Here is a 25,936-nt window from a genome sequence, read left to right as displayed (position 1 = left end):
TATGTCTCAGGAGGCAGGCTCAGACGGTGTTAGGCCCAGTATGGATTGCACGTGATTGCACAAAGTTTAGAAAGGGTACCGTATCCCTGGATAACATGTATGGATAGCGTACACATTCAAAATATATGTCTCAGGAGGCAGGCTCAGACGGTGTTAGGCCCAGTATGGATTGCACGTGATTGCACAAAGGTTAGAAAGGGTACCGTATCCCTGGATAACATGTATGGATAGCGTACACATTCAAAATATATGTCTATACAGCATGAGGCAGGCTCAGACGGTGTTAGGCCCAGTATGGATTGCACGTGATTGCACAAAGGTTAGAAAGGGTACCGTATCCCTGGATAACATGTATGGATAGCGTACACATTCAAAATATATGTCTATACAGCATGAGGCAGGCTCAGATGGTGTTAGGCCCAGTATGGATTGCACGTGATTGCACAAAGGTTAGAAAGGGTACCGTATCCCTGGATAACATGTATGGATAGCGTACACATTCAAAATATATGTCTCAGGAGGCAGGCTCAGACGGTGTCAGGCACAGTATGGATTTGACGGCCCAGATTACACAGCGGAGGAGCAGGGAGAGGTAAAGATTGCAAATGCTGGGGCCCTGCCCAAGCAAGGGGGGCCCACTCGTGGGCGTCGGTACTGGCACTGGGCCCCTCATAGTACAGCGGTGTGTCTGACGGCGGGTGTGCACCACCACCGTCAGAGACACTTGATTGCACTATGAGGGACCCTGTGCCAGTGCCCGCACCCAAGAGTCGGCCTACCCACCTGTCCAGGGCAACGGCACTCGCACGGTGTCGTGCGGTAGGTGGTGACCCCGGCCATGGGGGGGAGGCAGCACAGTTAGGGAGTTTTAGAAAGTGGCATATGTTGATGTTGGACATTCAGCTGATGCAAAAGGCAAAATAGGTGAAGTACCAGGAAGAGGTGGACCAAAGCAAGCCATTTTTCTGTCACCCTATGTGTCATCAGGGGAAGGTGGGACAAAATCCTTGGAAACCCATGCGTGGTTCATTTTAATGAAGGTTAGATCTTCCACATTTTGGGTTGACAGACGGGTCCTTTTTTCTGTCAGGATTGATCCAGCTGCACTGAAGACTCTTTCCGATAGCACACTTGCAGCTGGGCAAGCTAGCTCCTGTAAGGCATATTGGGCCAATTCAGGCCAGGTGTCCAGTTTAGCGGCCCAATAGTCAAAGGGGAATGACCTGTGTGGGAGAACATCGATATGGGAGGAAAAGTAGTTTGTAACCATAGTTGACAACTGCTGTCTCCTGTCACTTTCCATCGATGCAGTATTACCAGTTGTGTGAGCGGTATTTGAAAAATCAGTCCACAACATTGTCATGAAACCCCTGTCTCCAACGCCACTTCTGCTGTGTGCACCACGAACACCTCTGCCAAGCTGCCCCCGGCCCGTACGGCTCGTGTGAGAACCATCACCTCTGCTGTGTGCTGGGAATGCCTCATGCAACCGATTTACCAGAGTTGCTTGTTTATTAGCCAATATTAGGTCAAGGTTCTCCTGTGGCATGATGTTTTGTAATTTGCCTTTATAGCGTGGATCCAGGATGCTGGCCAACCAGTAGTCGTCATCGTTCATCATTTTGGCAATGCGGGGTCCCTTTTTAGGATCCGCAAGGCATAATCTGACATGTGGGCCAATGTTCCCGGTGTCAATGATGCACTGCGAGTGCTGGGTGGAGGAGCACTTTCTGGCAAATCCACATCCCTCCAGTCACGCACAAACCCTGTACCAGACCTTGCCACGCCAACATTTTCACTTGCCCCACGAGATGCATCCTCCTCCCCTAAGTAATCATCCCCATCATCATCCTCCTCCTCCTCTTCTTCCTCCACCTCGTCCAGGAGAGGTCCCTGAGCAGACAATGGCTGAATGTCATCAAGGATTCCCTCCTCCTCTTCCTCCTCATCAACATTGGCTGCAGACGCCTGCTCCCTAAGGTGCGTCAAAGTTTGCATGAGCAGACGCATAAGTGGGATGCTCATGCTTAGGATGGCGTCGTCTGCGCTTACCAGCCGTGTGCATTCCTCAAAACACTGAAGGACTTTACAAAGGTCTTTCAGCTTCGACCACTGCACACCTGTCAACTCCATGTCTGCTCTCAAAGTGCCTGGCCGTGTATCCTCCCACAAATGCATTATGGCCTGCCTCTGCTCGCACAGCCGCTCCACCATGTGCAGGGTGGAGTTCCACCTTGTTGCAATGTCGATAATGAGGCGGTGGTTGGGAAGATGGAGCAATCGCTGCAGCTTCTGCATACGAACGGAGTGTACAGGCGACCGGCGGATGTGCGCGCACAGTCTTCGCACCTTCTGGAGCAGGGCTGTTAACTCCGGATAATTTTTGAGGAAGCACTGCACCACCAGGTTCAAGGTGTGAGCCAAGCAAGGTATGTGGCTGAGTTTTGAAAGGGCTATGGCTGCCACAAAATTACGGCCGTTATCACTAACTACCTTGCCTGCCTCAAGATGTACACTGCCCAGCCATGACTCAGTTTGTCGCTTCAAGTACTCGGCCAGCACCTCGGCGGTGTGTCTGTCGCCCAAACACATCATCTGCAACACAGCCTGCTGATGCTTTCCACTAGCTGCTCGATAGGGGGACACATCGTGTGCAACAGTGGCAGCTGCAGATGGAGTGCTCGTACGACTGCGCTCTGTGGACGAGCTTTCGCTTCTGGAGGAGGAGGAGGAGGGTCGAACGCCTACAGCCAACTGTTTCCTATACCGTGGGCTAGGCAGCACTGTCCCACCACCGCTGTCCCCTGTGGACCCTGCATCCACCACATTAACCCAGTGCGCAGTGATGGACACGTAACGGCCCTGGCCATGCCGACTGGACCATGCATCAGTTGTGAGGTGCACCTTTCCGCTCACTGACTGCTTGAGTGCATGGACAATGCGGTCTTTCACATGATGGTGGAGGGCTGGGATGGCTTTGCGAGAGAAGAAGTGGCGACTGGGTAGGTCATAGCGTGGTACTGCATAGGCCATGAGTTCGCGGAAAGCTGTGCTTTCCACCAACCGAAAGGGCATCATCTCAAACGAGATTAGTTTGGCAATGTGGGCGTTCAAACCCAGTGTACGCGGATGAGAGACTGAGTACTTTCTTGACCTACTCATAGTGTCTGGGAGGGTGAGCTGGACTTGAGAGCTGCATATGGTGGAAGTAGCGGTGGACAGGGTGGACTGAGAGAGGGTTGATGATGGTGATGGAGTTGGTGTTCTTTCTGATGGCCTAGAATCAGTCTTTCTTTGATATAACAGTGGGATTCCCTGACTGCTGTGGTCTTGCAACGACACCTCAACATTTGCTGCTGTGCTAACCGGTGGGCTTACAGTGGGGGAAACAATGTAGCGTTGCTGACTACCTTCGTTGTGATCAGTTGCACATGTGGCACTTGAGGTTTGGTGTTGTGTCCACGCTTGCAAGTGCATGCTGGTTAAATGTCTAAGCATGCAACTGGTATTCAAATTTTTCAGATTTTTCCCTCGGCTAAAGGTCTTTGCGCACTTCTTACAGATAACCTTGGCCTGATCATGAGGATTTTGTTCAAAAAAGTGCCACACTGCACTCTTCCTACTTTGGCAGACATTTTGCGGCCTAGCACGCTGTGATCTTTTGACCCTCTGGACAAGCTGTCCAGCAACTCTTTTGATGTTTGGAACCTGTCTTTGGAGTGCTCCGGGCCTGCCAGATAACAGCTGTTGCGATGTCGATGTCTGCTGTGGATGCTCCTCATCTGAGCTATTGGAAGCAGCACCCTCTTCCCCCAATGGATGCCAATCTGGGTCAACAACTGGGTCATCCATCACCTCCTCTTCTATGTCATGTGCACCTTCCTCTGTGTCACCGTGTATGGTGGTATAGTGTGCAGGAAGGGGCACCTGAGTCTCATCAGGGTCAGAATCTGGCTCTGTACACTGCGAGGACAATGTAGTGCTCTGAGTGAATGTACCAGCAAAATCATCCATCAGCGGCTGTGCATCAGTGCACTCCATGTCAGATTCATCTTGGCCTGGGTAATTCACCATTTGACTTGATAATCCAGGCATGGTATGTGAAAACAGCTCCATGGAGTAATCAGTAGTATGGCCTGCGTCATCCTTCAATCTTGGTTGGGGTGAAGGACACAAGGAAAGGTGTGGTTCATGAACATGAGCCTCCAATGACGACTCAGTGCTTTTACTTTTTACAACTGAAGAAGAGGAGGCGATAGAGCTGGAGGCTGAGTCAGCAATGTAAGACAAAACTTTTTCCTGATGCTCTGGCTTTAAAAGCGGTTTGCCAACTCCTAGAAAACTAAGCGTTCGAGGCCTTATGTAGCCAGACGATGACGCAGGGTCAGCACCTCCTGCATTCGGTCCTATTTTGCTCTTGCCACTACCATCAGATCCACCACCAACACCATCATTACCAGCTGCCAACCCCCGCCCAATTCCACGGCCTCTTCGACCAGCCTTCCTCATTTTTGGTAGAAATGTAGACAAAATCCAACAAACTATATAGTAATGTAAAACAAGGTACAAGGTGTCTATAGAACAGGGGAGATTTTGAATTTCTTCACACACTTTTGGACACTGGACACTTTTGGATTGTGTGAGGCCCACTGATATCTGAGCGCTATGTGACAGGCTCGATGGCACTGCTGTGACAAAAGTGACTAGAGGATAAGGGAGATTTTGAATATCTGCACACACTTTTGTACACTGGACACTTTTGGATTGTGTGGGGCCCACTGATATCTGAGCGCTATGTGACAGGCTCGATGGCACTGCTGTGACAAAAGTGACTAGAGGATAAGGGAGATTTTGAATATCTGCACACACTTTTGGACACTGGACACTTTTGGATTGTGTGAGGCCCACTGATATCTGAGCGCTATGTGACAGGCTCGATGGCACTGCTGTGACAAAAGTGACTAGAGGATAAGGGAGATTTTGAATTTCTGCACACACTTGTGGACAGTGGACACTTTTGGATTGTGTGAGGCCCACTGATATCTGAGCGCTATGTGACAGGCTCGATGGCACTGCTGTGACAAAAGTGACTAGAGGATAAGGGAGATTTTGAATATCTGCACACACTTTTGGACACTGGACACTTTTGGATTGTGTGAGGCCCACTGATATCTGAGCGCTATGTGACAGGCTCGATGGCACAGCTGTGACAAAAGTGACTAGAGGATAAGGGAGATTTTGATTATTTGCACACACTTTTGGACACTGGACACTTTTGGATTGTGTGAGGCCCACTGATATCTGAGCGCTATGTGACAGGCTCGATGGCACTGCTGTGACAAAAGTGACTAGAGGATAAGGGAGATTTTGAATTTCTGCACACACTTGTGGACAGTGGACACTTTTGGATTGTGTGAGGCCCACTGATATCTGAGCGCTATGTGACAGGCTCGATGGCACAGCTGTGACAAAAGTGACTAGAGGATAAGGGAGATTTTGAATATCTGCACACACTTTTGGACACTGGACACTTTTGGATTGTGTGAGGCCCACTGATATCTGAGCGCTATGTGACAGGCTCGATGGCACAGCTGTGACAAAAGTGACTAGAGGATAAGGGAGATTTTGAATATCTGCACACACTTTTGGACACTGGACACTTTTGGATTGTGTGAGGCCCAATGAATATCTGAACGCTATGTGACAGGCTCGATGGCACAGCTGTGACAAAAGTGACTAGAGGATAAGGGAGATTGGATTGCTTTTAAAAAAGCAGTTTGCGGAGCAGTGGGTAAACAGCAATGCCAGCCTGTCAGGAAGCCTTAGAAGGCAGCCCAACAACCAACACCACTGATACACCACTATATAGCCTCCCCTTGCACTGCACACACAGTGACTGGTGTGTTGTGCAGGCCAAATTGCTAGCAGCAGAAGCAGTTTTTTTTTCTTCGCAGCAGGACAAAAAAAAAAAAATTGGGATTGCTTTTAAAAAAGCAGTTTGCGGAGCAGTGGGTAAACAGCAATGCCAGCCTGTCAGGAAGCCTTAAAAGGCAGCCCAACAACCAACACCACTGATACACCACTATATAGCCTCCCCTTGCACTGCACACACAGTGACTGGTGTGTTGTGCAGGCCAAATCGCTAGCAGCAGAAGCAGTTTTTTTGTCTTCTTCCCTGCCTAACGCTCTCCCTACAGAATCAGCAGCAACCTCTCCATATACTAAGATCGGCAGAAGTAAGATGGCGGTCGGCGTGCACGCCCTTTTATACCCCCTGTGACGCCCACCAAAGCAAGCCAATCACTTGCATGCCCTTCTGAAAGATGGTGGTGACCCGTGCCTATGTCATCACGTTGCCCACAGTGTCCGTGGATCCTGATTGGCTGAAAAAGAGCGCAAAACAAACTTTTGAAACGCGACTTTGGCGCGTAAGTCGCCGACCTCGTGGCCGACCTCATCCTAGGGTCGGGTTTCGTTTCATGAAACCCGACTTTGCCAAAAGTCGGCGGCTTTTGAATTTTTTCGACCCGTTTCGCTCAACTCTAATAGGGACTGCTCCGTGAAGGGTTACCGTGACGTGGTGGAGCAGCTTGGCATATATTTTTTGCAAAAAACGTACCGACTAAATACCCTGTATTTGTTATCCAGCACTTGCTGATTACTGCCATATTTTTTACTGCAGAGTATTTTTGCAAATTTGTCATTGTGTTTTCTTGTTGTATTTCAGCCATTGGGTGGCGTGAGCACTGTCTGACCGACTTGTTCACATTTTGTGCATGTCACATATGTTTTTAATCCATTTTTTCCTTGCTCAGCATGGTTTGGGAGACCCCACCCCTCTCTTGTGTGACATGCACATAAATGAGCTGCCATAAACCACAAGCCCATATACTAGGAGGTGCCTGTCTGTATCCTGTTCATTTAGACACTGTTCACATGTTCAGGTTTTAAATACATTAGATAGGGACTGCTCCGTGAAGGGTTACCATGACGTGGTGGAGCAGCTTGGCATATATTTTTTGCAAAAAACGTATCGACTAAATACCCTGTATTTGTTATCCAGCACTTGCTGATTCCTGCCATATTTTTTACTGCAGAGTATTTTTGCAAATTTGTCATTGTGTTTTCTTGTTGTATCCTGCAGGGAGCAAGGATGAACACACAACAGCAAAGCAGAAATCAGAGTAAGGCAAAAACAGACAAATGACTTATCTGAAAGATGCAGGACCAAGCAGGAAACAAACAGACTTCCAAAGTGCACAGGAAGAAATGAAATCACCAGCAACAACTGAGGAAAGGCTGCTCACCTAAATCTTCCCAGTCTGCAACACCTGACTTCCAATCATCCTCTTCAGGTGATTGACCTCTGGCAGCTAAACCAACTTCATTACCCGCAGCAACCACCAGAGGGAGCCCAAACTCAGAAGCCAGGTCAAAAGTGTTCACAACAGGACAGAGTGAAAATCCTGAATTCACGGTGTCCTAATATTTTTGCACATACAGTATGTATTAAATTTATAGGTAGATAATTACATAAAATTCACCAGAAATGGATTGAGAAATGTCTATGTTCTTTTCTCTCAGTGTGCCACTCCCAATTAACCCCTTTTACCCCCAAAGGTGGTTTGCAAGTTCATGACCAGTAGAGATGAGCGACTTTGCCTTTTTTCGGGTCGAGTCGGGTTTCACGAAACCCAATGAAAGTCAATGGGGAAGCAAAGTCGGCAGGGAGTGGAGGACAGGAAACACACCTACAGTGCCCTTTTGAATGCCAAAAACATCAATTCTTATTACTGAAGCATTTCAACCTTAATTTACTTCATAATACTAGCTATGCACTGAAAAATGGGGGTTATTTGGCTAAATTTGTGGGGGGGTAGGGCTGGCTCCACGTTTTCATGTGCCCTGGGCCAAAGAGCGCCCCTTTAACACATAGCACAACTCATGATGCTCCGATACGGCAGAGAAATAGCGGTATAGTACAATGAAAAATACTTCATGACTGATATCCATTTTAAATTCTCCAATAGCTCCAAAAACGGACAGTATATTTCTCCATACAGTATTATGGCCACCGCATAGTGCGCTATACAGAGTAATGAGGCCCATATATTTCTCAATACAGAATCATTGGTCCCAAATAATGTTTGAAACAGTATATGATGAGCTCCACATAATGCTACAGTATATGTTGGTCCCCATGGATGAAGCTGCACCTGTCTTATGGGCCCAAATAATGCTCCATATGTAATGGACCCCATTTCTAATGCTCTAGTGTATAATGGGCCCTGTAAATGCTGCTCCAGTGTCTGATGTTCACCTTTGGAATGCTCCAGTGTATGGTGGGCCCCATATATCATTCTCCAGAGTATAGTGCTACCCAAAAATAGCTGTCCCAACATTGAAAACAATTAAATAAGTCTCCTCAAATAAGTCTCCTCGCTAGGGAATCCCTGTACTAGTCTGGGCGTACAGACGGGATGTCATTGCGCTCTCTTATCAGACTATCACTGTCAGGAAACGTGGAAGACGTCATGGCAGTGGAGCAGGGAGAGGTAAGTATTTCAACTTTGCAAGTGCTATGATCCTGAGCAAGCAGGGAGGGCCCACTCGTTGGCGACGGCACTGGCACAGGGCCCCTCATAGTACGGCGGTGTGTCTGACAGCGGGTGTGCACCCCCACCGTCAGAGACACTTGATTGCGCTATGAGGGACCCTGTGCCAGTGCCCACGCCCAAGGGTCGGCCCACCCACCTGTCCAGGGCAACGGCACTCGCACGGTTGCGTGCGCTAGGTGGTGACCCCGGCCACGGGGGGGAGGAGGCAGCCCAGTTAGGGAGGTTTACAAAATGGCATATTTGGATGTGGGACATTCCCACAGGAAGGAGGAGGACCATAGAAAGCCATTTTTCTGGCAACCTATGTGTCATCAGGGTAAGGTGTGACAAAATCCTTGGAAACCCATGCATGGTTCATTTTAATGAAGGTTAGATCATCCACATTTTGGGTCGAGAGACGGGTCCTTTTTTCTGTGAGGATTGATCCAGCAGCACTGAAGACTCTTTCCGATAGCACACTTGCAGCTGGGCAAGCGAGCTCCTGTAAGGCATATTGTGCCAATTCAGGCCAGGTGTCCAGTTTAGCGGCCCAATAGTCAAATGGGAATGACCTTTGAGGGAGAACATCGATATGGGACAAGAAGTAGTTTGTAACCATAGTAGAAAAGTGCTGTCTCCTCTCACTTTCAATTGACGCAGTATTAGCAGTCGTTCGAGTGGGACTTGAAAAATCAGTCCACAACATGGTCATGAAACCCCTGTCTCCAACGCCACTTCTAAAGTGTGCACCAACAACACCTCTTCCAAGCTGCCTCCGGCCCCTACGGCTCGTGTGAGAACCATCACCGCTGCTGTGTGCTGGGAATGCCTCAACCAACCGGTTTACCAGAGTTGCTTGTTTGTTAGCCAATATTAGGTCAAGGTTCTCCTGTGGCATGATGTTTTCGAATTTGCCTTTATAGCGTGGATCCAGGATGCTGGCCAACCAGTAGTCGTCATCCTTCATCATTTTGGCAATGCGGGGTCCCTTTTTAGGATCTGCAAGGCATAATCTGACATGTGGGCCAATGTTCCCGGTGTCAATGATGCACTGCGAGTGCTGGGTGGAGGAGCACTTTCTGGCAAATACACATCCCTCCAGTCACGCACAAACCCTGTACCAGACCTTGCCATGCCAACATTTTCTCTTGCCCCACGAGAAGCATCCTCCTCCCCTAAACAATCATCCCCATCATCATCCTCCTCCACCTCCTCTTCCTCTTCTTCCTCCACCTCGTCCAGGAGAGTTCCTGGAGCAGACAATGGCTGACTGTCATCAAGGCTTCCCTCCTCCTCTTCCTCATCATCCTCGGCTGCAGATGCCTGCTCCTTAATGTGCGTCAAAGTTTGCATGAGCAGACGCATAAGTGGGATGCTCATGCTTATGATGGCGTCGTCTGCGCTTACCGTGTGCATTCCTCAAAACACTGAAGGACTTTACATAGGTCTTTCAGCTTCAACCACTGCACACCTGTCAACTCCATGTCTGCTCTCAAAGTGCCTGCCCGTGTATCCTCCCACAAATGCATTACGGCCTGCCTCTGTTCGCACAGCTGCTCAACCATGTGCAGGGTGGAGTTCCACCTTGTTGCTACGTCAATAATTAGGCGGTGGTTGGGAAGGTGGAGCAATCGCTGCAGCTTCTGCATACGACTGGAGTGTACCGGCGACCGGTGGATGTGCGAGCACAGTCTTCTCACCTTATGGAGCAGGCCTGTTAACTCTGGATAATTATTGAAGAAGCACTGCGCCACCAGGTTCAAGGTGTGAGCCAAGCAAGGTATGTGTCTGAGTTTTGAAAGGGCTATGGCTGCCACAAAATTCCCGCCGTTATCACTAACTACCTTGCCTGCCTCAAGATGTAGACTGCCCAGCCATGACTCAGTTTGTCGGTGAAAGTAGTCGGCCAGTACCTCCGCTGTGTGTCTGTCGCCCAAACACATCATCTTCAACACAGCCTGCTGACGCTTTAAACTAGCTGATCGATAGGGGGACACCTCGTGTGCAACAGTGGCAGCTGCGGATGGAGTGCTCGTGTGACTGCGTTCTGTGGACGAGCTTTCGCTTATGGAGGAGGAGGGTCGAACGCCTACAGCAAACTGTTTCCTATACCGTGGGCTAGGCAGCACTGTCCCACCATAGCTGTCCTCTGTGGACCCTGCATCCACCACATTAACCCAGTGCGCAGTGATGGACACGTAACGGCCCTGGCCATGCCTACTGGACCATGCATCAGCTGTGAGGTGCACCTTTCCACTCACTGATTGCTTGAGTGCATGTACAATGCGGTCTTTCACATGAAGGTGGAGGGCAGGGAGGGCTTTGTGAGAAAAGAAGTAGCGACTGGATAGGTCATAGCGTGGTGCTGCGTAGGTCATGAGTTCGCGGAAAGTTGCGCTTTCAACCAACCGATAGGGCATCATCTCTAACGAGATTAGTTTGGCAATGTGGGCGCTCAAACCCAGTGTATGCAGATGAGAGGATGAGTACTTTCTTGTCCTACTCAGAGTCTCTGGTAGGTTGAGCTGGACTTGAGAGCTGCATATGGTCAAACTAGCGGTGGGCATGGCGGACTGAGAGAGGGTTGATGATGGTGATGGAGTTGGTGTTCTTTCTGATGGCCTAGATTCAGTCTTTCATTGCAATAACAGTGTGATTCCCTGACTGATTTGCCCTTGCGACGACAACTCAACATTTGCTGCTGGTGGTGTGCTAACCGGTGGGCTTACAGTGGGGGAAACAATGTAGTGTGGCTGAATACCTTCTTTGGGAGCAGTTGCACATGTGGTACGTGAGTTTTGGTAATCCGTCCACGCTTGCAAGTGCATGGTGGTTAAATGTCTTAGCATGCAACTGGTATTCAAATATCTCAGATTTTTCCCTCGGCTAAAGGTCTTTGCATACTTCTTACATATAACCTTTGCCTGATCATTAGGATTTTGTTAAAAAAAGTGCCACACTGCACTCTTCCTACTACGGAAGACATTTTGAGGCCTTGCACGCTGTGCTATTTTGACCGTCTGGCCAAGCTGTCCTGCAACTCTTTTGGTTTTTGTAACCTTTTTTTGGACTGCTCCGGGTTTGCCAGATAACAGCTGTTGTGATGTCGATGCCTGCTGCGGATGCTCCTCCTCCTCTTCTGAGCTACTGGCGGTGGCACCCTCTTCCCCCAATGGATACCAATCTGGGTCAACAACTGGTTCATCCATCACCTCCTCTTCAATGTCATGTGCACCTTCCTCTGTGTCACCGTGTATGGTGGTATAGTATGCGGGAAGGGGCACCTGAGTTTCATCAGGGTCAGATTCTGGCTCAGTACACTGCAAGGACAATCTAGTGCTCTGAGTGAATGTACCAGCAGAATCATCTATCAGTGGCTGTGCATCAGTGCACTCCATGTCAGATTGATCTTGGCCTGGGTAATTCACGATTTGACTTGATAACCCAGGCATGGTATGTGAAAACAGCTCCATGGAGTAATCTGTAGTGTGGCCTGCCGCATACTTCAATTTTGGTTGGGGTGAAGGACACAAGGAAAGATGTGGTTCATAACCATGAGCCTCCAATGACGACTCAGTCCTTTTATTTTTTAAAACTTCAGAAGAGGAGGCGATAGAGCTGGAGGCTGAGTCAGCAATGTAAGCCAAAACTTGTTCTTGAAGCTCCGGCTTTAAAAGCGGTTTACCTACTCCCAGAAAAGGTAGCCTTCGAGGCCTTGTGGAGCCAGACGATGATGCAGACTCAACACCTCCTGCATTAGGTGCTATTTTGCTTTTGCCACTACCAGCAGATCCACCACCAACACCATCATTACCAGCTGCCAACCCCCGCCCACTTCCATGGACTCTTCCACCACACTTCCTCATTTTTGGGGAAAATGTACCTAAAAACCACCAACTATATGGTACTGTAAAACAAGGTACAAGCTGTATATAGGAGTGGGGAGAATTTGAATCTCTCTAGACTTCAGGACACAGTTGGATTCTGTCAGGCCCTTTTTATATTACACCGCAATGTGACCGGCAGATTCTGGATGGTGTAAGAAAGGTGTATAGAGGACTGTGGAGAATATGAATCTCTCTAGACTTCAGGACACAGTTGGATTCTGTCAGGCCCTGTTTATATTACACCGCAATGTGACCGGCAGATTCTGGCTGGTGTAAGAAAGGTGTATAGATGACTGTTGGGAATTGGAATCTCTCTAGACTTCAGGACACAGTTGGATTCTGTCAGGCCCTGTTTATATTACACCGCATTGTGACAGGCAGAAATTGCCTGCGTATGACAAACTACAAGGTGTATATAGAATTGGGCAGAATTGGAATCTCCCTAGAGTGTAGGTCTGTAAGAATGGAAAAACTCCTCAGCTTTTCCTTACAGAGTCACACACTTAGCTTCAATTTTTTGCCGGTACTGAGAGAGGATCGTGCACGTATACCGCTGTACGGTGTATGTAAAATTGTCAAGCTCCGTGTTTTTGTATACGGACTGACACACGCTGTTTCTCTCTAGTTTTGAATGTAATCAAACAGCAAATATATTAAACTGTTTGAAAAACGGACAAAACTATAAGGTGTAGGTCTGTAAGAACGGACAAACACCTCGACTTTTCCTTACAGAGTCACACACGTAGATAGCTTCAATTTGGCCGTGATAACAGCAGTTACACTTTACTGTGTGAGGAGCGTACACCGCTGTACAGTGTGTGAAAAAATGAACGCTCACTACCTCACCAGAACAAAACAATACAATTTGGATTGCTTTTAAAAAAGCAGTTTGAACACCAGTGTGCACACAGCAATGCAGCTAGCCTTAAAAGGCATGCTAATCACCACCAGCGCTGCTGCACAAAAGCAAAAATCTTCACCTTTCATTGCACATTAACTACAGTGAAAAGCGCTAGCAGCAGAAGCAGTTTTTTTTTTCTTTTTGCCTTCCTAACGCTCTCCCTACAGAATCAGCAGCTGCAGCAGCTCTCCCTATTCTGAGAGCAGCATGAGTAACATGGCGGTCAGCGTCCCCGCCCTTTTATACCCCCTGTGACACCACACAAAGCAAGCCAATCACTTGCATGCCCTTCTCCAAGATGGTGGTGACCGCTGCCTATGTCATCACGTTGCCTACAGTGTCCGTTCTTCCTGATTGGCTGAAAAAGGACGCAAAAGCATCTTTTGAAACGCGACTTTGGCGCGATGGTCGCCGAAAGTCGGCGACTTTTGAATTTTTTCGACCCGTTTCGCTCAACTCTAATGACCAGGCCAATTTTTAAAATTCTGACCACTGTCCCTTTATGAGGTAAAGGGACACTTAAGACACTTGAAAAAGACCATTGTGGTCGAAACGTTGTATGTTTTCTATGGCAGAATAAATTTTGTTACCAATTTTTCACCCGGATTGGATGCTGCTCCTCTTTACTATTTGTTTGGAACCTTTATGTCAATTTGGGTCTTTGGACTGGAAGCGTGCATCTCCTAAATATTTCTGTTTGTGCTGTCGGCTGTTCCTCAATGTATTAGTGGTAAAATTTTCATATAACTTGTGTTTATTTGTGAAAAAAAAAATGGAAATTTGGCAAAAATTTAGCAATTTTCTGAATTCAGATTGGATGTCTTGCAGTGTTTGGAAAGCCCCTGATGTGCCTGAACAGTAGAAACCCCCCACAATTGACACCATTTTGGAAACTAAACCCCCAAGGAACTTATCTAAATGTGTGGTGAGCACTTTGAACCCCCAAGGGCTTCACAGAAGTTTATAATGTCCGGGAGTGAAAATAAAAAAAACACATTTTTTCCACAAACATAATCTTTTAGTCCCCAATTTTTTTTAATTTTCCCAAGGGTAGCAGGAGAAATTAGACCCCAAAAGTTGTTGCACAATTTGTCCTGAATACGCTGATATCCCATATGTGGGAGAATACTACTGTATGGGCAGATGTCGGGGATCGGAAGGGAAGTTGTGATGTTTTGGAATGAAGACTTTGATGGAATGGTCAGCGAGTGTCATGTTGCCTTTGGAGAGCCCCTGTTGTGCCTAAACTGTGGAATCCCCCCATAAGTGACTTCATTTTGGAAACTAAACCCCCAAGGAACTTACCTAGATGTGTGGTGAGCACTTTGAACCCCCAAGTGCTTCACAGAAGTTTATAACGTAGTGCCATAAAAATAAAAAAATCATTTTTTTTCTACAAAAATGATATTTTTTCCTCCAATTTGTTATTTTCCTAAGGGTAACAGGAGAAATTGGACCCCAAAAGTTGTGCTGCAATTTGTCCTGAGTAGGCCGATACCCCATATGTGGGGGTAAACCACTGTTTTGGCGCATGGCAGAGCTTGGAAGGGAAGGAGCACTGACTTTTTCAGCGCAGAATTGTCTGGAATTGAGATCAGATACCATGTTGCACTTGGAGAGCACCTGATGTGCCTAAACAGTGGAAACCCCCCCCAATTCTAACTCCAACCCTAACCCCAACACACCCCTAACCCTAATCTCAGCCCTAACCCTAGCCCTAACCCTAATTGGAAAATGGAAATAACTATTTTTTTAATTTTATTATCTTTCCCTAACTAAGGGAGTGATAAAGTTGGGTTTGATTTACTATTTGTGGCGGGTTTTTATGTTTGGCAGCTGTCACACGCTAAAACACGTTTTTTATTGTAAAAATAGTTTTTGCATCACCACATTTTGAAAGCTATAATTTTTCCATATTTTGACCCACCAAGTTATGTGAGGTCATATTTTTTGTGGGACGAGTTGACGTTTTTATTGGTACCATTTTCAGGCACGTGACAATTTATGATTGCTTTTTATTCGGATTTTTGGGACGCAGAATGAACAAAAACCAGCATTTCATGAATTTCTTTGGGGGGGTGCGTTTACACCGTTCCGTGTGTGGTAAAATTGATAAAGCGATTTTATTCTTCCGTACGATTACAGCGATACCTCATTTAAGTAACTTTTTATGTTTTGCCACTTTTATGCAATGAAAGCAATTTTATATAAAAAATAATTATTTTTGCATCGCTTTATTCTGTGAGCTATAACTTTTATTTTTTCACTGATGATGCTGTATGGTGGCTCATTTTTTTGGGACAAAATGCGTTTTCAGCGGTACCATGGTTATTTATATCAGTCTTTGTGATTGCGCATTATTGCACTTTTTGTTCGGCGGTACGTTGATAAAGCATTGTTTTTTGCTTTGTTTTTTATTTTTACTTTTTAAGGGGTTCGCTAAAGGGCTTATTTAGTGGGACAGTTTTATAGGGTGGGTCGTTACGGACACGGCGATACTAAATATGTGTACTTTTATTGTTTGTTTTTTTATTTCCAAAAAATTAATTTATTAAGGAATATATATATTTTTTACATTTATTTATACACTTTTTTTTAAACTTTATTTTATTGTTCCGGGGGGGGGGACATCACTATTTAGTGTCAGATCGCTGATCTGACAGTTTGCACAGCACTCTGTCAGATCAGCGATCTGACAGGCGCTGCTACAGGCTTTCTCAGAGTATGCTCTCAGCACATATACTATAGAGTCTGCCTGTGTAGAGGTGCATTATTCTATAGTGTTTGCCTGCGGGGATGCATTATACAATATAGAGTCTGCCTATGGGGAGTGCATTATACAATGTAGAGTCTGACTATGGAGAGTGCATTAGAATAAATAGAGTCTGCCTTTGGGGAATGCATTATACTATACAGAATCTGCCATTGGGGGTTGCATTATGCAATAGAGTGTCTGTCTATTGGGTGTCAATTATACTATATAGAGACTGCCTATGGGGTGTGCATTATACTTTATACAGTCTGCCTATGATGGGTGCTTTATGCAATATAGAGTCTGCCTATGAGAAGTGCATTATAATATATAGAGTGTGCCTATGGGGGTTGTATTACACTATATACAGTCAGCCTATGATGGAGTGCTTTATGCATTATAGAGTCTGCTTATGAGGAGTGCATTATAATACGGTGGGGGAAAAAGTATTTAGTCAGGCACCAATTGTGCAAGTTCTCCCACTTAAAAAGATGAGAGGCCTGTAATTGACATCATAGGTAGACCACAACTATGAGAGTCAAAATGAGAAATCAAATCCAGAAAATCACTTTGTCTGATTTGGCAAGATTTATTTTTCAAATTATGGTGGAAAATAAGTATTTGGTCATCAACAAAAGTTCATTTCAATATTTTGTTATATATCCTTTGTTGGCAATGACAGAGGTCAAACGTTTTCTGTAAGTCTTTACAAGGTTGGCACACACTGTTGGTGGTATGTTGGCCTATTACTCCATGAAGATCTACTCTAGAGCAATGATGATTTGGGCTTATCACTGGGCAACATGGACTTTCAAATCCCTCCAAAGGTTTTTATGGGGTTGAGATCTGGAGACTGGCTAGGCCACTCCAGGACCTTCATATGCTTCTTACAAAGCCACTCCTTCGTTGCCCTGGTGGTGTGCTTGGGATCATTATCATGCTGAAAGACCCATCTTCATTTCATCTTCAATGCCCTTGCTTATGGAAGGAGGTTTGCACTCAAAATCTCACGATACATGGCCCCATTCATTCTTTCATGTATACGGATCAGTCGTCCTGGTCCTTTTGCAGAGTAACAACCCCAAAGCAGGATGTTGCCACCCCCATGCTTCACAGTATGTATGGTGTTCTTTGGATGCAACTCAGCATTCTGTCTCCTCCAAACACGACAAGTTGTGTTTCTACCAAACAGTTCTTCTTTGGTTTCATCAGACCATTTGATATTCTCCCAATACTCTTCTAGATAATCCAAATGCTCTCTAGCAAGCTTCAGATAAGCCCAGACATTTACTGGCTTAAGCAAGGGGACACGTCTGACACTACAGGATCTGAGTACCTGCCAGCGTAGTGCGTTACTGATGGTAGCCTTTGTTACGGTGGTTCCAGCTCTATGCAGGTCATTCATTAGGTCCCCCCGTGTGGTTCTGGAATTTTTACTCACCGTTCTTATGATCATTTTGACCCCAGGGGTAAGATCTTGTGTGGAGCCCCAGATCGAGGGAGATTATCAATGGTCTTGTATGTCTTCTATTTTCTTATTATTGCTCCCACAGCTGATTTCATCACATCAAGCTGCTTGCCTATTGCAGATTCAGTCTTCCCAGCCTGGTGCAGGGCTACAATTTTGTTTCTGGTGTCCTTCAACAGCAATTTGGTCTTCACCATAGTGGAGTTTGGAGTGTGACGGTTTTAGGTTGTGGACAGGTGTCTTTTATACTGAAAACAAGTTCAAACAGGTGCCATTACTACAGGTAATGAGTGGAGGAAAGAGGAGACTCTTAAAGAAGAAGTTACAAGTCTGTGAGAGCCAGAAATCTTGCATGTTTTCAGGTGACAAAATACTTATTTTCCACAATAATTTGCTAAATAAATCTTGCCAAATCAGACAAGGTGATTTTCTGGATTTGTTTTCGACTGCCAGCACTGCACTAGGTATGTTGAAATGGATTGAATAAGCAGAGGATTTTCTGGCCACAAAAAGACACATGTTACCGTATCAGTGTTGTGAATATTTATATTCATTTTAGAGTTCATCCTTTGAAATGCAAAAAGAAGTCTGACTCTGCAGTATACCTGTAGCATTTACTCAGCAAATGCTGCAAATATGCTATTGCAATTTTTTTCTTGAAAATTTCCACTGCTGAAATTTTTGCAGCAAAAACACACCCCATGTTAAGGCTCACTAAAAGTATAACAGATTTTGCTGTGAGTTGTATCTGCTTCCTGTGCACACAATTCCTGTGCCTTAGCAGCACGAAAAAAAACTTTTCAAAATTTCTTAAAATGAAAACAATTTGAAAAAATGTAAAAAATATACAAAATGATACATCACCACCATTTTACCATTCAGTAGTAAAAAAGTAAACATATTAAGTGTTATGCAGTCTGTAAAAATCCAAACTTTTGAGAACTAAGAAAGAAATAAAAATGTCAATTTTTGTAGCTGATATTTGATTACAATGAAACAAAATGCAATCAGAGTGATTATGTACCCTAAATTGGCAATAATAAATACTACAGTTCATTCCAGAAATTGCAAGATCTTACAGATCTATTGGCAGAAAAATGGTGACTTTTTTAGAATTTATTTGTTAAAAGCTGTTAATCATAAAAATTATTTACATTTGGTATCACTAACTTGCAAAATAAAGCCAGTGGGTAATTTGTTTCATACAGTGAACATTGTAAAACAAGTAGAAAAATTGCTTTCCCCTATTCCACCTTACAATTTTTTCACCCCCAATTTTCAGTTAGCATTATACAGTAAATTAGGAATAAAGAAAAAAAACTGCAATTCATCATGAAAATAAACTAGCTCTCATATAGCTTTGTCGATGGAAAAATATAAAAGTTATGACTCGGATAAAAAAACAAGGGAAAAAATTAAAAATGCCCGCAGGTGGAAGGGGTTAAAACACAAAACCTCACACAAAATATATTTTGACATTTTATAAATTAGGCCTGACTACTATTTAATCATGGCATCTTTCAATTCTGGATAAAGCAGCAATTTTCAAGTGTGAAACACAGAAAGTCCAAATTATTGGATGCAAGCTGAATGGAATATCAACTAAAGCACATGAATGCAATGTCATGCTCATATAGTAGCATGGAACCAAATCCTGTAAATTACACAAGATGACACAAATCATTAATTCATTATATATCTGTTCTCTGTTAGGCCTGTTTCACACTTCCGTTTTTGTGTCCGCCAAACGGATCCGTTTCCGTTTTTTTGACGGAAACGGATGCCAATGGATCCGTTTTTTTAAAAACGGATCCGTTTTTTTGACGGATCCGCGGTAACCGTAATGGAAGTCTATGGGACAAAAAAACCGGATCCTGCAAAAAATGGCGGATCCGTTTTTTTAAACGGAAAACAACGGATTTTGACGGATTTGAAAAAACGGAAGTGTGAAACAGGCCTTACCTGTACAATAGAAAAATATCTATCTATCGATTTATTATCTGTTAGGTATCGGGTTCCGGGCGCTCCTCAGCGGGAATCCCGAGCCTTGCCATAGACTGTCTCCCATTCCCCTCCAGCTGCAGTGGAGCCTACTCAGCAGACTCCACGATCCCAGCGTTCTGCCCACACCAGCATTGTGGGTTCGGTTGCTGCTGCCACCTCTGGTCCAGTTATGGCAATGCAGCCTGGCCAGCAGCAAAAGACTCCAGAGTCTAAGTCCTTCCTTCGGTCCACTGAGCATGCTCATGAGACGATCTCCCATTGGGGATCGGGAGTCACATGCTCAGATCCTTCTCCAGTTCAGATTGGTCCATCTGGAGGATCAGGAAGGTCCCGGAAGGACACGGCTATAAAAGGTTCGCATGGCCGCCCTGCCATTCGCTATGATAGACTCTGAGGCTATAGTACTTAGTGTATGCATGATGATGGATGAATGAGCCTGGTGACTAACGCATTATAATTCCCCCTCCTTGGATATTACGCATGAGTTAGGAATTAGAGTCAGCTCAATAGCTCGGACACAGCACAGCGCCGCAGTGTTATCCTAATCTACCTTCAGCGTGTGCCGTGTGTGCGCTTTCCAGCACCGTTGTTAGGCTGGTTAGTGGCGTCCGTTAAGGCGGACATTGCACCCGTCATAAGCAGTGGTTCACTCTACCGTGACCTGTGACGTAAACAGGTTGCGGTTGTTTTTCCGGATTGCACATGCTACGTGAAGCAACAGAGTTTGTGCCTGCTAGCACCGGATCAGGGGTTACCTACCGGTGTCCGGCTTTTCTCCTACATGCCTTCCCCTCATTGTTTAGCAGCAGTTGGTCACCTCTGCATGGTGGGCCCGGGCTGCGAACGCACCCCTTATATTATTTCATCTTTATTTATTTGGTGCGTTCCGCCAGCCCGTAACATTTTCTATCTATAGATATATCTAATCTATCAATCTATTATCTCTCTAGCTGTCTCATATCTATCTATCTATTGTTCTGTTATCAATCTATCTATAGATATATCTACGGTAATCTATCTATCTCATATCTAAAAAATAGAGAACAACAGCACAAGAAAAAGTTGGGTGCAAAGACTCACAGGTACATACCAGTCTTTGTGAATAGAAAATCAAAAAGATAGAGGCAGCACACCATATGGAATTAGAAAGAAGTGCTTTTTAATAGCCCATCTGGTGACGTTTCGGTCTCAAGTGCAGACCTTTCTCAAGAAGTTACAATAGTGCATATGCTCAGTATTTAAGGCAACCCAAATAAGAAGTATTTAGTAGCAATTTATACAATGTATAACATTGTGATAATAATTTCACATAATTTGTACAAAAGTGCATTATAGCTCAGTGATATAAAGTGACACAGTGCAAAATATCGTGCAAAAATATATATCATACAAAACATGTGTTTAAAATAAACTGATCATTAAGACCAGCTGTGCATAGTCATACATCATGACTCACCCCATCCTGACACATTGCACCAAAAAAAATCATGCAGCTACGTCCACAGAAACTAAATCTCCGAGGATGCCAAAATACTCGGAGGTCACCTGAGCAACGAGTATACTCGCTCATCACTAGTATCTATCTATCTATCAAGAATTTAAAAAATAGAGCAGCACAAAAAAGCACAACAGAGTCCAGGTGCAAAGCTCCCAAAGGCATAAACCAAACCTTCACAATATAAGATCCAAGAAGCAGGAACAGCACACACCGGTTTTTTTTTATAGTGAACAAGAGCTGTTTATGTAGCTAAATAAAGCACTTATTCCTGCTTCTTGGATCTTATCTATCTATTATCTATCTATAAACATATAAATACACACATATATATTTGTCTGGCTATCTATTATATGCAAAAAAAACTTTTTTTATACTTACGTAATTTTGTTCTTTTTCTACAGCCTGTCTTATTATCGCTTTACATTAATCAAAACAAGTTCCATCTGCGCTTGTTTTTACAGGTACTGTATGTCGTAATTGAAAGTGTTAAGGGAGGACTTGACATTTCGAAATTAACTCTTGATTGCATTCTGAATAAACATCCCAAACAACAATCATCCAGAAGTCACAGTGTAAAGTCTACAGTATATCTATGATCCAGGATATAATGCAAATCATATAGACAAATCATAATAAACAAATAAAAAGTGCAAAAAAGGAAAAATTGAGATAAAAATTACTGCAAGTATTCATAGTCCCACCTACCAATCCTCCCCATACATGCCCCCATATAATACTCTCCAAACATTATCTAATAACTACACTCTCTAGGCATCTTTTTTTACTGTTTGTGTGTCACCTGTAATTTTGCTGGTAAAAATATGAAAACTTGAACTTCTGCATGTTTCAGTCACTTCATTGAACGAGGCATGTTTTGTTCTCTAGTACATGGTTAACTTCTATCCAGAAAATTGTAGATCCAAGTATTTCCCCGCCAATCTCTGTAGAGTATTACGGTTGTCTGAGGACAAAAATATAATTAAATTAGATCTGATCTGGCCATCAGCTTTTTATGCTCCTGTACCTTAGGGGCTCTTTTAATGTTGAAAAATTCAGTGAATACCTCTAGTCCCAAAGTTCCCATAAACCACATTTTTATAAACTGAGGAATATTCCTTTCCCACTTTCCCCTCGAAGGCCAGTCAGTCTAACCCCTTCACCCTTGGGCGATATTCCGTTTTTCATCTTTATTTCCACTCCCTTTCTTCCAAGTGCCATAATTTTTTTATTTTTCCATCCTCAAGCCTGTTTGAAGGGTTGTTTTTTTTGCAGGACGAATTGTACTTTTGAATGACACCATTCATTTTATCATGTGATGATCTGGAAATCAAAGGGAAAACAGTGTGTTGAAATTGAAATTGCAAAAAAAGGGCTATTTCATACTTTCTCAGACTTTTACGAACGCAGCAATAAGAAATATGTGTATTTTTATTTCTTTAATTGTTTTATTTTTAATGGGGCAGAAGGGGAGTTATTTGAACTTTTGTGTTTTTTATTTTTTTTCATATTTTTAAAAACATAAGTGACTTGAAGCTGCAATCGTCTGATCACTTGTGCTATACTGCTATGTATAGTTGTGATGACCAGGAAGGTAACGTCCGAGAGAGGACCCTCTGGATCGCGGAACTGGAGCTCCCGGGGGCGAGCGCGCCAGGTGGAACCGACCCCTATACAGGGACCGTTAGGGGCAGGCCCTCGGAAGACAGATACTGCGACAGCTAGAGCCAAGAGGGACGGCTCAAGGGACCAGGGAGAGACTGGCGGAACCAGAGCACAAGACTAACCAAAGGCACAGGACGGGTCAGGCACACGGGGCAGGGTACCGGACTGAGTGAGGAGTATGGGACTGAGTGCGGAGTGCAGGACTAAGTACGGAGTACGGGACAGAGTGCGAAGTGCGGGGCTGAGTAGTACATACAGGACGGAGGACGGAGTACAGGACTGAACTAGGAGTACAAGGATGGAGTACAGGACAGAGTACAGGACTGAACTTGGAATACAAGGACAGAGTACAGGACAGAGTACAGGACAGAGTACAGGACGGAACTAGGAGTACAAGGACAGAGTCAAGGCAGGAATTCAGAGAGAGAATTGTGGGGAGAACCCCTACAACTTGGCCAGAATACCGCAAGGAACTGCACACGATAATCAGGCATCCCCACCATCTTGGAGACGCTTGATATAGCACGTGCTGCGGTCTGATTGGCGGCCAGACTTCTGGGCGGGCGCTGCAGGGTTAAGGACCCTGCAGAGCGTGCGCCCGTGGCCTAGGGTGAGCACACATGACACGCCGGGAGGACGGGAGCGAGGAGGAGGCGGGCACAGCGTGGGGAGCCGAGGACAGATGAGAACAGGCGGCGGCGGGCTGGAACAGCGGTGGTCACCACTGCCGCTGTGACAGTAGTTAAATCACGATCTCCTATGAACAGTGTCGGACTGGCCCAGTAGAGCACCAGACGATCCTCCAGTGGGCCCTCCCTATTGCTTCTGTATGTTTGGAGCAGAGACACATTGGCTGAAGTCTGGAGCATCATATATGGCAGTACTGGCACCTAAAAAACAAAAAAGGGACAGAGCAGCACTCTGTAAGGACCAAGATATATGCAAACACAATATGTAAACTACATTGTTGCTGAATAAAACGTACTTATAAAAAAGAGGCATGTTTAGGATATTAGGACCCATCAAAAAAGTGTCACCTTGCTGTGGTTGATGGGCATACATGAAATGGCCAATTTATGCACTAAGAACCTTCATTTTTTGTAAGTACTTCTTTTTATAAGTACATTTTATTCAGTAACAATTGAGTATAGGTTTCGTGCTTGCATATATCTCGGTCCTTATAGAGTGCTGCTGTATCCCCTTATTTTTTGCATGTAATGAAGTCATTGCATTTTGCATCTGTTCACATTATATGGAAGTACTGGCATCTACATTGAGTTTCGTAGTACTACCTTAACCCCTTAGTGACAGAGCCAATTTGCAGCTTAATGATTAGGCCAATTTTTACAATTCTGACCACTGTCACTTTATGAGGTCATAACTCTGGAACGCTTTAGCGGATCCCGCTGATTCTGACATTGTTTTTTCATAACATATTATACTTAATTTAAGGGGTACAATTTCTTCGATATGACTTGCGTTTTTTTCAAACTTTTAATTTTTTTGCCCTTAAATCAGAGAGATATGTCACAAAATTAATAAATAACATTTACCACATGTCTGCTTTACATCAGCACAATTTTGGAACCCAATTTTTTTTGTTAGGAAGTTATAAGGGTTAAAAGTTGACCAAGCGATTTCTCATTTTTACAACAAAATTTACAAAACGATTTTTTTTTAGGAAGCATATCACATTTGAAGTCACTATGAGAGGACAATATGACAGAAAATACCCAAAAGTGACACAATTCTAATAACTGCACCCCTCATGGTGCTCAAAACCACATTCAAGAAGTTTATTAACCCTTTATGTACTTCACAGGAACTGAAGCAATGTGGAAGGAAAAAATTAACATTTACAAACATTTTACTTCAGAACCAATTTTTTTTTCTCAAGATTAAAAAGAGAAAATGAACCAAAAAAATTGTTGTGCAATTTCTCTTGAATACGCCGATATCCCATATGTGGGGGTAAACCACTGTTTGGGCGCATGGCAGGGCTTGGAACAGAAGGAGCACCATTTGACTTTTTCAATGCAGAATTGGCTGGAATTGAGATCGGACGCCATGTTACATTTGGAGAGCCCCTGATGTGCCTAAACAGTAGAAACCCCCCACAAGTGAACCCATTTTGGAAACTAGACCCCCAAGGAGCTTATCTAGATGTGTGGTGAGCACTTTGAACCACCAAATGCTTCACAGAAGTTTATAATGTAGAGCTGTGAAAATAAAAAATCATTTTTTTCCTCAAAAATGATTTTTTTAGACCACTATTTCTTATTTTAACAAGGCTAACAGGTGAAATTGGACCACAAAAGTTGTTGTGCAATTTGTACTGAGTACACTGATACCCCATATGTGGGGGGGAACCACTGCTTGGGTGCATGGGAGAGCTCGGAAGGGAAGGAGCGCTATTTTGGAATGCAGACTTTGATGGAATGTTCTGCGGGCGTCATGTTGCATTTGCAGATGCTCCCATATGTTGGGGTAAACCACTGTTTGGGTACACATCTGGGCTCAGAAGGGAGGGCGCACCATTTGACTTTTTGAACGCAAAATTGGCTGGAATCAATGGTGGCGCCATGTCGTGTTTGGAGACCCCCTGATGTGCCTAAATAGTGGAAACCCCTCAATTCTAGCTCCAACCCTAACCTCATCACACCCCTAACCCTAATCCCAACCCTAACCTTAATCCTAATCCTAACCCTAATTCCAACCCTAACCCTAATTCCAAACCTAACTTTAATTCTAACCCTAATTCCAACCCTAACCCTAACTCTAATGGAAAAATGAAAATAAATATATTTTCTTTATTTCATTATATTTCCCTAACTAAGGGGGTGATAAGGGGGGAGTTATTTACTTTTTTTTAATTTTAATCACTGTGATAGAGTTTATCACAGTGATCAAATGTACGTTCAATGAATGGATGAAATCTGCCGGGATTCCAGGAAGAAGATGGCGGCGCCCACCGGAGGAGGCAGGAGGGCCCAAGGACCACCGTTAGGTACCAGGGGGGATCGGGGACCCTATTTCTCTCTCCTCTGTTGTGTGATCATATCAGAGGAGAGAGAAAGTTAATGCAAAATCGTGGCTTTTTTTTGCGGTCGCCGTTATACGGTTAATAACGGCGATCGCAAAAGCGGGGTCGGTAAAAACCAACTTGA

General features: G+C 44.6%; 1 protein-coding gene across 12 annotated transcripts in view; it reads right to left on the bottom strand.

Moving 5' to 3' along the window:
- Nucleotides 1–25,936, bottom strand: part of LOC141085930 (dimethylaniline monooxygenase [N-oxide-forming] 2-like) — a 207,700-nt gene that overhangs the window by 153,422 nt on the left and 28,342 nt on the right. For 5 of the 12 annotated variants that reach the window (XM_073571574.1, XM_073571573.1, XM_073571587.1 and 2 more), the window contains 2 exons: nt 22,171–22,427; nt 21,907–22,068 (listed from right to left, as the gene is read on the bottom strand). The exons of 3 other annotated variants lie outside the window; for them this stretch is intronic. The gene's annotated coding sequence lies outside the window, so the exon portion shown is untranslated. Of the gene's footprint in view, nt 1–21,065; nt 21,419–21,485; nt 21,861–21,906; nt 22,069–22,170; nt 22,428–25,936 lie in introns of those variants that run through there. 4 more of the 12 variants (XM_073571579.1, XM_073571582.1, XM_073571577.1 and 1 more) reach the window with 3 other exon arrangements.

The sequence above is a fragment of the Dendrobates tinctorius genome, unplaced genomic scaffold, assembly GCF_039654945.1.
Source record: "Dendrobates tinctorius isolate UK_male_01 unplaced genomic scaffold, ASM3965494v1 ptg000029l, whole genome shotgun sequence".
Taxonomy (NCBI): Eukaryota; Metazoa; Chordata; class Amphibia; order Anura; family Dendrobatidae; genus Dendrobates; species Dendrobates tinctorius.
This window is presented reverse-complemented; position numbering and strand designations above follow the sequence as displayed.